Source organism: Saimiri boliviensis, chromosome 7 (genome assembly GCF_048565385.1).
Source record: "Saimiri boliviensis isolate mSaiBol1 chromosome 7, mSaiBol1.pri, whole genome shotgun sequence".
Lineage (NCBI taxonomy): Eukaryota > Metazoa > Chordata > Mammalia > Primates > Cebidae > Saimiri > Saimiri boliviensis.
Genome location: NC_133455.1, coordinates 98,947,277 through 98,958,323, shown reverse-complemented (window position 1 = coordinate 98,958,323; position 11,047 = coordinate 98,947,277). Strand labels below are relative to the sequence as shown.

Here is an 11,047-nt window from a genome sequence, read left to right as displayed (position 1 = left end):
AAAGCAACAGCCTTATTTCCTGAGTGGTCTGCGCTCAGGAACTCTGCCTGGGTATCTAGAGAGGAGAAAGTATCTACAGCGTGGGGAGATCTGAGGCAGAATTACAGAGCACAGCGCTGAGGCTATTTTCCTGGATTTAGACCGTTTCCTCCTCCATTTGCCTTTATTTCCTTACATCCTCTTTTTCATCGGCTCCATTTTTGCTGAGTATTCCTTTGCTTTATTCCCAACGAAAATCGAAGAGCCTTGGTGTTCTGAAAAATTCTGAGACTGGCAGTTTTGATTTTTCTTAAAGGGATAAAAATTGCATCAGTCAACACCTCTCTCCACACTCCCCCCACACACATCCTCATCTTCCTGGAAGATGATACAGTATCCTAGGGCGTTTCGGAGGGGATAAAGCGGTCAAGGAAGCCCTGGCTTTGCAGAAGCACCTGTCAAGTTCGGGTTACCAGCTGCCGCCTGTGTCTGCCCTCGGCAGCCCGGGGAAATAGTACCCACACGGTGAGACTCCACCGATCCGGAACTGGAGAGAGTGGGGGGTTCCAAGGTTTAGTGTGACACAAATGTCAGGGCAGAACTTTCAAACAGGCTGAGTCTCAGGCAACGTGGGTGAGTGCGCCTCAGAGGCCAGCTCTGGGAACTGAGCAGACTGAAAACGTGGAGAGTAGTTTAGCCAATGAAAAATTGTCACCGTGATCAGATCGATGCTCTGAACCCGGTTTTAAGTGCGCCACGCTCGCTTGGGTCAGGCTCCGGAAATCGCGGTGGGCTGAGGTTCTCGCGGGCACGACCCCCACACTGAGTTTTCAGAGAGACGACCAGCGCCGTCGAGGCGGGGAAGGGAACGGACTAGAGGCTGAACTTTGGCTTCTTGCTCTCAAAGATCACTCCTCAGACCAGCCTGCGGGATTACACGGGATGGGATCGAGTCCAAACCGGTCCTCTGCGCGGCGAGGCGCGCCGTAAGGAATCTAAGCGTTTAATTAACTGCCCCCTTCACACACACCCCAGAGGACAAGGAACTCAAATAGGTACTCCCCCCAAATCGTTTGATCAGAGGAAATTGGGTTTGTTTTCCCCACCCCTTCACTCTTCCTGTCTTTCAGTCCATCAGGATTGTTGGGGGGCAGGGGAGGGGGGAGGCATAAAGTCGGGGGCGGGGCAGAGGCTCCCGGCGAGCCTCACTTGCGAATCTGGGCCTCGCCCGGGTGAACTTCCCCCTCACGGCACCAGCCTGCTGCTCTGTCCCACCGGCCGCGCACGGAGCGGGTCCCAGCCCTGCTAGCAGCCCCTTGTCCCTGCGCCCGGAGCCGGGCCCGACCTCGCTTTCCCGGGCCGCGCTCGGGTACGCGTGGGCGCGCGCTCAGCGGCCTCGATCCCGCGGCGGCGTCCGCGCTCCGCGTTTTCGCTCGTGCCGGGCCCGGCGGCCGAGGGCGGGGTGCGCGGCGGCGCCGCGGCGCGCGGCTCCCGAGCCCGAGCGCACTCCTCCTGCAGCCCCGCTGCCAGCGCCGCCTCCCGCGGCCGCCGCCGCCTGACAGCGCTCCCGGAACATGCCAGCCTCGCGCCGCCTGCGCTGACTTCCCCGAGACGCGCCGCGGCCGGCACGGAGACTTTCTGGGCTCTGGATGGTTCGTGCGCTGCCCACCCTCGCCCACCCCTGACGCCGCGGACCGCAGCCCGCCGCCCCGCGCGGCGCCGAGGGCAGTGCAGCCGAGGTCCGTCTCCCTCGCGCGAGGTGAGTGGCAGCCCGGATCCCGGCGGGCTCCGCAGAGAGGGCTGCGGCGCGGTGGTGGGGGCCGAGCGCCGCAGGGGCAGGGCCGGGCGCCTTCGCCGGCACCGCCGGGGTCTGTGACACCCAGACTGGGTCGGTGTCGCAGAAAATCGGGGAGAAGGGCGTCATCGGTGTGTTGGGCTGTGTCGACAGGGAAAGCTGATACTCGCTGCAGCATGGAGAGGGCTTCACAGACGCTCCCCGCAGGACTCCTGTTTGCTGCATCACAACCAACTCTTCCCTTGGTTCTCTCCGGAGTGAAAAGCGCTCCTGTGGCCTGGGGGTCGGGGCAATGCGGGGCGCCGGGAGGCGAGGGTGCGTTGGCTTGTCCCTGCCGCTTAGGATCGCCTGTCACCTACTGGCGTCCGAAGGGAGGGTCCCGATTCTCCCCTCTCGAGCTGGGTAGAGGGCCTGGGGGGTTTTGGCAGGGGCGCATCAACTCCCACTACTCTCCCCCACACCCCTGCCCCGCAATGGTGTTTTCTGAATGTAGCAAGGATATAGGAAAAAATGGGAACGTCTTCCTCTCTTGAGGCAGAAAAAGTTGGAAGAAACTAGGCATGTTAATAATTACTAGAAGCGAGACAGAGGATGCAGCAGAATGCTGTTAAATTTTCATTGCCCTCTAAGAAAAACAAACGGCATCGCCAGTGACTATTGGCAGTGCTGTGTTATTCTTGGGACTTTGGGAAAATTGTTCACAGATTGTCTTCAGGAGGCTGAAGAATGAGGTTGGGGGTTGGGGGGAGGGAGGACGGCTGGCATCATGCTGAGTTCCAGCTTGCCTAAGGAGGGCTCAGGACCACAAGCCCAACACGTTTGGTTGCTGATTTTTAAAAGGGTATCAGCGGCAGAACTGAGGCCATGAACTAGGCGAACACACCACAGGAACCAGTCTAAAGGAAAAAAAAAACAAAACCACCACCACCACCAACACAAAAAAACACGTAAAAATCTGCCTCTCCTGCAGAGTTCACATGCATTTGTGCTATAAAATGGATGCATGTATATGTGTCTTTGAGGATAAATGTTATGAATGACAAATCAATGAAATTGTATCTTGTATCTATCTGTTCATACATACAGTGTGGTCTACTGCCTAGTTTTAATCATCAGTACTTCGGAAGGCTGTGCCTGCAGTTGATGTTATATAATTGACGTGGTTCACCATCAGACATTTTTTTAACGTACTTTTGGAGTAAAAGGAACTTCCATCTGTCTTTTCAGACAGGCCCAAGGTGTAGAAGGGTGAGGGTTGCTAATGTTTGCTGTAGTCTGGCTCCAGATGTGTGAGCTCAGCTGTTGCCTGTCACTTAGGTGACAACTGGCCCTTTCCCACTAAGCCTTTGCTGTCTCCATTATCCTCAGTGAAGTGTCAGTGTTCAGCCGCCTTCTATTATCAGGAGTGGACTCTAGCCTCTTGGGAGCCGGCAGCCTTATTTGACCATCCCCAACATTATGTCTGTTTTCAGACTCTAGAAAGGAGAAAAAAAAAAAAAAATCTCGTGACAGCAAGATAGATACATTTTGAATTAAGCATCAACTTAATCCAAAGATTCTGGTTTAATCAAGACAGCACTGTAAGGATGACGCAATATTTGTCAAGCCTTTTCTGTGGAACAATATTTACTCCCACCAGGGGATTTTAAACTTAAATAGCAGCCATTCATCTTGCTGTCTGGTGGAGCCTGGTTCAGTTTGCCTCCAATGTGGTCCTAGCCTTGGTAGCTAGGCTTGGCCTGGGACAGGAATCTGTCATTGTAGCCCAGCTGGAGCCTGAAGAAAGCAAAATACAGCACCTGCTGGTACCAGAGGGCTTCTAAATGCCATCACCTGGTGAGTCAGGAAACGCAGGAGATATTTTACAAGCTCTTCCAGAAATGTTTATACAAAGGATTTAGAGGTTAACAATGCATGTGCTCTACATATTAAAACTGAAAGGTGCTACAAATAAATGGATGTTACCCACAGTTTAGTGTTTGCACATTTGCTGATGAACTTGAAGATCTCTAAGTTTATTAAGTCATGGCTAACATAGTGTGATTCTTTCTTATAAATAAGCCTCGAAAAGAAGGAAGGAAGGAAAAGAAGGAGGCATGGAGAGAGAGAGGGAAGAAGGAAGGAAAAACTGGATAGTTTCTAGAGGTAGACATATTGATGCAACTGAATGGACTTAGTAAATTAATTTTTCCATCTTTAATATGGTACTAATTGGCAAGTTATCACTGAGTGAGCCTGTTGGTTCATGGGTTTTTAAAAGAAAAGTGATATATTTTACTAAAGTGACAGATTCAATCAGTTCTGCCAGTAACACCAGTGAAGCTTAAAAAGCTTATTATGTTTTTATAACCAAGGTCCATGGAGCCACTATTTGTCCATGGCCGGGTGGGGTGGTGGGGTATAAGTCAGCTTGAGTCACCCAAATAAAATCTAATATTAGCTAGGGAGAAAAAAAAGATCTCCTGTAGGGTTAATAGCTGAACTCTTAACTTTAGAGTTAGATGTAGGTAAAAATCTAGTTGTTCCTAATATTCTCTCCTATTTTTAATTTCTAAAAGACCAAAAAAGTTAAAATTTGTAGTTTATTTGATTGACACTTTTAAAGAGTAAGCTGAAATATAGGTTTTAAAAGTTGCATCATAATTTCTCTAAAATCTCTTATAATTATTTGAAAGCAAAATACAAAGATTTGAGTGTTATGAGTGATTATCTATAATACTCATGAAGGAACAAGAATCTTTACATAGCATTTTCTAGTAATTAAGTAACTCTTTTAATGGCCTCTACCTATATTTTGGGTTATCTAATATTATAAGAACCAATTTTCAGTAAAGACGATCACTACTTGTATTCTAGTTACTGCAGTTAATTTGCTGGTTAAAGTAGTTTATAAAGAGCAAATGTTTTCCTTTACACAAAGACAGGAAAGCTACATGTCGTGGTGCTTGGCTCTATAGCCCCAGCTACTGGAAAGGATCACTTGAGCCCAAGAGTTCAAGTTCAGCCCAGGCAACATTGTAAGACCCTATCTCTGTAGGGAGGGAAAAAGGTAATTTAAAAAATCAAAGTGATTCTTACCTGTGCATAGAAATATTAAAAATATCACTTGACTAGGATGGAATACACCCCCTTGGAAAAATAGTTGTCTCTTTCATCTCCATGTTATGTAAAATAATATCAACTGTTTAACCCTTATTAGTGAGAGAATATTAAAACTGTTTAAATCTATGTATAATTATTCCACAATAAAGAGGAGGAGTTAGGAAAGTGAAAGGGTTGCGTTTCTGGGTTGCTTGATTGCTCGGTTGGTGTTTTAAGGGACCATTACTTCTTTTTCTTCTGGTCACAGAATAAAGGATTACTAGATTGCACATGAATATCTTTAGAAGGTTGATGTGAGCAAACAAGTTGAGAGAGGGAAGTACGATAATCTGGGCACCAAGTCCTGCATGTTGCAGTTCCTCGAAATCTCATGCAGCTTATGGAGCCAGCGCTCCAGAACACAGTGCCAAGGACCAAGATGGCATTGAGGAAGCTGCAGCAGCCCTGAGCCTCTGATTTCCCCATCTCTGGACACACAGAAGTATAGTGCTTCATCTGCCCCAGTAACTGGTAACAGCACCTCCTTGTTTATGGTCATGCTGGACTGAAGTGGAGGTTAATTACCTACGTGTTGATGAATGAACATTTTGGAGCAGTGAAAATAGCCTGGCCTAAAATTGCATGAGGAATCTGAGTAAGCCGCTGTTTACCGCCTTCTCCTCTCTTCTGAAGCAGGGATGGTGAATGAGACATGCTTCACAGGTTGGAGCACGCTGATGTCATGACACTTCTGGCACAGAGATATGATAGGATAATCAGATCACTTTTCTGTATGCCAGAATGACACGATTTTTCCAAGAACCATTCCTGAGCCCCTCGTCCACTGGCATTGACTATTTCCAGTTGTGGGGGCTGGGGAGAGTGATCACACCTCTCAGAATGTAATAATTCTTCCTATGTCTCTGTTTTATGTGCTTGTTTAGGCTAAACTCTAAATGCATTTTGGTTACTCTTGAAAGGACCTCTCCAGAAACAAGAATGATTGCCCAGCCTGAACCGATTAGACCTTTCCAGCCTCATTCTCCTATAAAGAGAGATTTTACATATAAAATAAAAGTAAAAATGTCAGCCAGGCAGAAGCCAATGTAAACTTTTTAAAACTTATTGCTGAAACTAGCAAGCAGCTATCATTTGCCTTTACTTAACTGTCTTCTCCTCTGAGTTTGATCCTAAGTGAGCCTAAAAGTCAACTGACCAATTCAACAGCAGTTGCATTTTTCTCACTGGTAGATTTAGGGTAAACTCTTGGGAGAGATGCCTTTCATTTCTAGTGGATTACACTTCAGAAAAAAACTTAGGGCTGTGTTATTTCAGTTGTTCTGGTACTGAAGTCATGGACTCCTTTCTAAGAGTTTTGTCCCAGCTGCTGATTTATAGCACCCACCAGCTTTTGCTTTGCGTGTGCTTCCTCTATGTCCTCCTTTTCTCATTGGGTCTCTGGAAGAAAGATCTGTCAGTAATGCAATGAAAATATTGCAGTGAGTACAGACCTGTAAGTAGACTCCTCCATGCTGAGCACTCTCACTCAGCTGCCCTTCTTTTATCTGAGGCACAGATCCCCTGGCTTGCAATTATGGTCTTTGACTTTGGTAACAATTCTGTTTGAAATGTTTCCAATTACACACAATATTGGCGGCATGTAGCAGCTGCATGCCAAAAAGCATTTCGAAGTGTGTTCCAAGAATCAGGCTGTGATTGCTTTTAATTTAAATAAAGGCTATTTGGTTTCCTGTGATTTTTTTTTTATAACCACCTTTCCCCCCATTTTTGTTGCCTTAAAAAAAAAAAAAAAGTCTAATATAAAGTAGCCACCACTTAGTGTGACGTAATATTGGCCCTAGTTTTCTAGGATAGCCATTTGCTTTGAGCAAGCACAACAAACTTTTTTAATAAAGGAATTTTAAAGAAACGTTGTATAGGAGCTTGGATTTCCCCAAAGAAGTAAAGGGGACAAGGTTATCTTATAGCATGAAGTAAAGGGGACAAGGTTATCTTATAGCATATTGTAAGTAGCTAATGTTTTCAAGTTTGCCATTCTCCCTCTTTAGGAACATATCAATATAATTATTTTTTAGGTCATTGGAGACCATTTGGTATATTTTTGTTTTTCGGATTCCTGTAGTTTTCTTTTTGTGGGTCTATGAAGACGTGTTATAAAAGAACATTAAAAAGGTAGAGGGATCTCAGTAAGAATATTCTTAAAACAAGGGTTGAAGGGGCATCAGCATATAATTTCACGATTTTATAGGAAGTATATTCTCCAAATTTGCCTCCTCTGTGGGCTGGAAATCTCTCAACACTGAACCCTTTTTTTAAACCTTTTAAAACTGGTGGTTTAAATCTTTTAATAGCTGCCAGATATATTTGACTTATTACATCTGAAAATAAGAAAATATACACTCTCAGGACTTAGAGTGAATGGATGGGTAATAGAACTGGTGAGTTCTGTTTCCAGGACAATTTTGGCCCGCCTGAAACATAACACCTAGAGCTAGAGGGTATCCAGTAGGTGAGGTGCTAAGATGGTCCTAATTAAGGTGTTTTCACATAGGCTCTTTCAATCCTGGCAAAAACATCCTATAGAATATAGTGCTTCTTTGGGTCAAACAGTAATTGACTTGCATAAATGCCAACATCTCTTCTGGCGTTTTTGGAAATCTTCCATCGTGTAACAAATAGTACTGTATAATCCAAATTTGTAAATGCCATGTTTTATGTAGCCCCTGTAGAGACAGCTGAAATTATCCCATGCTGCTAGGGATGATTGAGATCCTGGAGGTTAGGTGACTGCCCAAATCCAAAGTACTACCAGTAACTAATGCTATTGGAGGCTTTGATGAAATCTAGGAGAAGGTGTGAGGTTAAACTTAGCATAGTATTGTACTGTGAAGAAGTGCCCACCAAACGATGTTAGAGTTTTCCCTTAAATCCACTTTATCCTTGGAAATTGTCTTTCCGTTAAGCAAAACTTCTTGGAGGAACATTGCTCCACTCGAGGAAAATGAGGTTTACATTATTTTACCAGCCTAGCACCCTAGCTTGCCAGACACATCCACCTTACCCAGGCCCATTGCTATAGAGACAAAACCCACAGGAACTATGGTTGAAATAGAAAGTCTATTAAAACCTTTTTCTATATTGGCCAGCTCCTCTGCCCCAGTTAACATGCTGCCTTCTGTGTATACACACACAGGCGCACACACACAGACACACAGTTTCAATCTAATAATAGTAAACTGCTGTAAGCCATGTATATTTTCACCAAGGGCATTTGTACTTCTTTGGTTTATCTCACTGATAAGCAAATATTATGGCAATTTTCTGATGAAACTCATAACTTGTTAACTATAATTGATATTTCCAACTATCCTATTTACATGCGTGAATAATCTAAGTTCCTGATTTGGAATCTGGAAAGGGGCTAGGTTTCAGGGGTGTTCAATCTTTTGGCTTCTGTGGGCCACATTGGCGGAATTGTCTTGGGCCACACGTAAAATACACTAAAATACTGACAATGGCTGATGAGCTAAACAAAAAAAAAAAGAAATCACCAAAAAGAATCTTGTAATGTTTCAAGAAAGTTTACAAATTTGTGTTGAGCCACATTCAAAGCCATCCTGGGTGGCATGTGGCCCTCAGGCCATGGGTTGGACAAGCTTGCGCTATATAGCATGGTATTTTGTTTTGCTTTGAAATATCTCTTCCAAATCATTTAGAGAATGTTAGATTTTATATAAGAAGACTGCTTAGTGTTCTAGTGTTGAAATACGTGTTATAACGTACGTCAAAAAAAGGTGACATTTTACATTCTTCTGTGACTATGTAATTAATAAGTATGTTCAGTGCTTGAAGTGTATGCATGTTACATAATTTTTAGAAAGAGATAAAGTTAGGTCTGAAGTGCATTAGAGAATCACAGATGTTTCTTGTAAGAGAATACATATGCTTCTTAGGAATTTTGAACTGCTTTCTGATGCTAAGCTTTGTTCACTGCAAGGATCATATGAATAATTTCATTGAGTTGCTCCAGTTCTTATTTACACAAGCCTTGAGAAAGGAGCTGAAGTGATAAATAACTTGCCCCCCTCACCTAGTTCTGAATTGCTTTAGCCTTTTATGTTTCATGTGAATGTGAAAGGAGGGAATAAAATATACAGAGAAGATGTTTGTGTTTAACTAACTTAATCATACAAGTTCCATTTGTGGGCCTTCTATAAGCTTAAACAGCTTGGCAGGCTAATAGCCAAAAACGTGTCCTCAAGTACTGCCAACAGTGTTAAAAGCAGACCAGGCTTTCTCCATATTGAGGTACTGGGAACATATTTTTTTTAACCTTCTGAATTTTAAGGAATAAATCAGAAAAATCAGTCTTTTTTCTCCCCCTCCTTACCCATGGAAACAAAAATTATTATTCATTGCAGTGCTGAAATGAGAAACTGATAGGAATTATGATTTTTCCATGAGAATGTTTTATACTAGCCTGATTTGACTGTTTAGGCGGGAAGCAACCAGGTTATGACAGTATATGATGGGTCTTTTTTTGTTACTGTTTGTGCTGCCTGTAGATACTGACTTCTCTGCTTTAGTTTCATAACTTTTTTATTTTTTTTGAGATGGAGTCTCCCTCTATTGCCCAGGCTGGAGTGCAGTTGCGCAATCTCGGCTCACTGCAACCTCTGCCTCCTGGGTTTAAGAGATTGTTCTGCCTGAGCCTCCCAAGTAGCTGGGATTGCAGGCACACACCACCACGCGTGGCTAATTTTTGTATTTTTAGTGGAGCCGGGGTTTTACCATGTTGGCCAGACTGGTCTTGAACTCCTGACCTCAAGTGATCCACCCGTCTCAGCCTCTCAAAGTGCTAAGATTACAGGCGTGAGCCACTGCGCCTGGCCTCGTTCCATAACTTTTAATGAACTGCTTTGTCCATTTATCCTGTCTTTTCTCAAGTAGAGATCCCAACATAGACAGTAGTGGAGGGAAGTGCTATAATAGTACACAAAAGGTCAGTTTTCTTTTTAACAGTTTTTTGGGTTAAAACCAGAAAACTCAGACTAGTACAATAACTATGTGATTTTGGGCCAGTCTCTCAGCCTCTCTGGGCTTCATTTTCTTCATATATAAAATGAGAAAATTAGATTAGATCAGTGCATATTAATCAGAGGATTGAAGCAGAGGATGGTGCCTTTCAAAATACAAATACACAGATTTTAATGCAGTGGATTTTGGGTACAATCTTGCACTTTTAGCTTGAACAAGCTCCTCAGGTGATTCCAATGCACAACTGCTATTGAGCCATTAAATTAGGTGATGTCTAAGGTATCCTTCTCACTCAAAACCGTGTTTCTAATTCTTCTAGGCTGAATTATCAGCCTGCCTGCCTTTCTTTTTTTTTTTTTCTTTTCCTTTCCCTGCCTTCCTCACTCTCTCCCTCCCTTTCTGCCTCCTTCCATCATTCCTTCCTTCCTTCCCTCCCTCCGTCCTTCCTTTTCTCCCCACTTCCTTCCTTCCTGTTTCGTTCATTCATTCACTCTTAATGACTGCTTTTATTGCTTAAAAGTAGTCATTGATATTTTGCTGTCAAAATATTAGAGATGTCATTTTAGCCTGGAAATGAACAATCTGTGTTCTGTGCCTGTGAGTAGATGCTAATCACAAGGAACCATGTTTGTTCACCGTTGCATACCCCATGCTAACACAGTGCATGGCGCATAGTAGACACTTGACAAATACAGGGAGACCAAGAAGTCAAGAAACTTAAAAATACATATACTGTTGTGTTTACAGATAATATCCTCAATATATATTTTGTCAACTTCCAAATGCCTCTCACACAAAGTATCTCCAAATTTAAAACAATGAGCATAATTGTTTATCTGAAAAAAAAACATAATAAATACATTATATTCCTTCAGTTTCCAGATTTTAGGCATACTCCACGGTACACTTATTATATTTTTCTCCAGGTTAACAACTGATCTCATTGCTTTACATTCGGAAGTACTTCAACTGGAAACATAGCTGGAAGTTGACAGAAAAAGATGTTGAGCATATTATTCAAAAGTAGAATTAACGTACTGTTGAAAAATAAATTGGTCCTGTGTTTCCTCACTTTTCAAGCATCCATATTGGTTGAATGAATGAATTTCAATTTTCTGTGTCAATTTAAGAAAT

At 43.6% G+C, this 11,047-nt stretch overlaps 1 protein-coding gene and 1 pseudogene across 2 annotated transcripts in view; both read left to right on the top strand.

Moving 5' to 3' along the window:
- Positions 1-1,489: 1,489 nt before the first annotated feature.
- The window catches only part of PRICKLE1 (prickle planar cell polarity protein 1), a 127,021-nt gene continuing 117,463 nt past the window's right edge, over positions 1,490-11,047 (top strand). For both annotated transcript variants that reach the window (XM_074403093.1, XM_039472462.2), the window contains exon 1: positions 1,490-1,738. The gene's annotated coding sequence lies outside the window, so the exon portion shown is untranslated. The remainder of the gene's footprint in view (positions 1,739-11,047) is intronic.
- LOC141585169 (small ribosomal subunit protein eS1 pseudogene) overlaps positions 1,794-11,047 on the top strand; it is a 34,574-nt pseudogene continuing 25,320 nt past the window's right edge.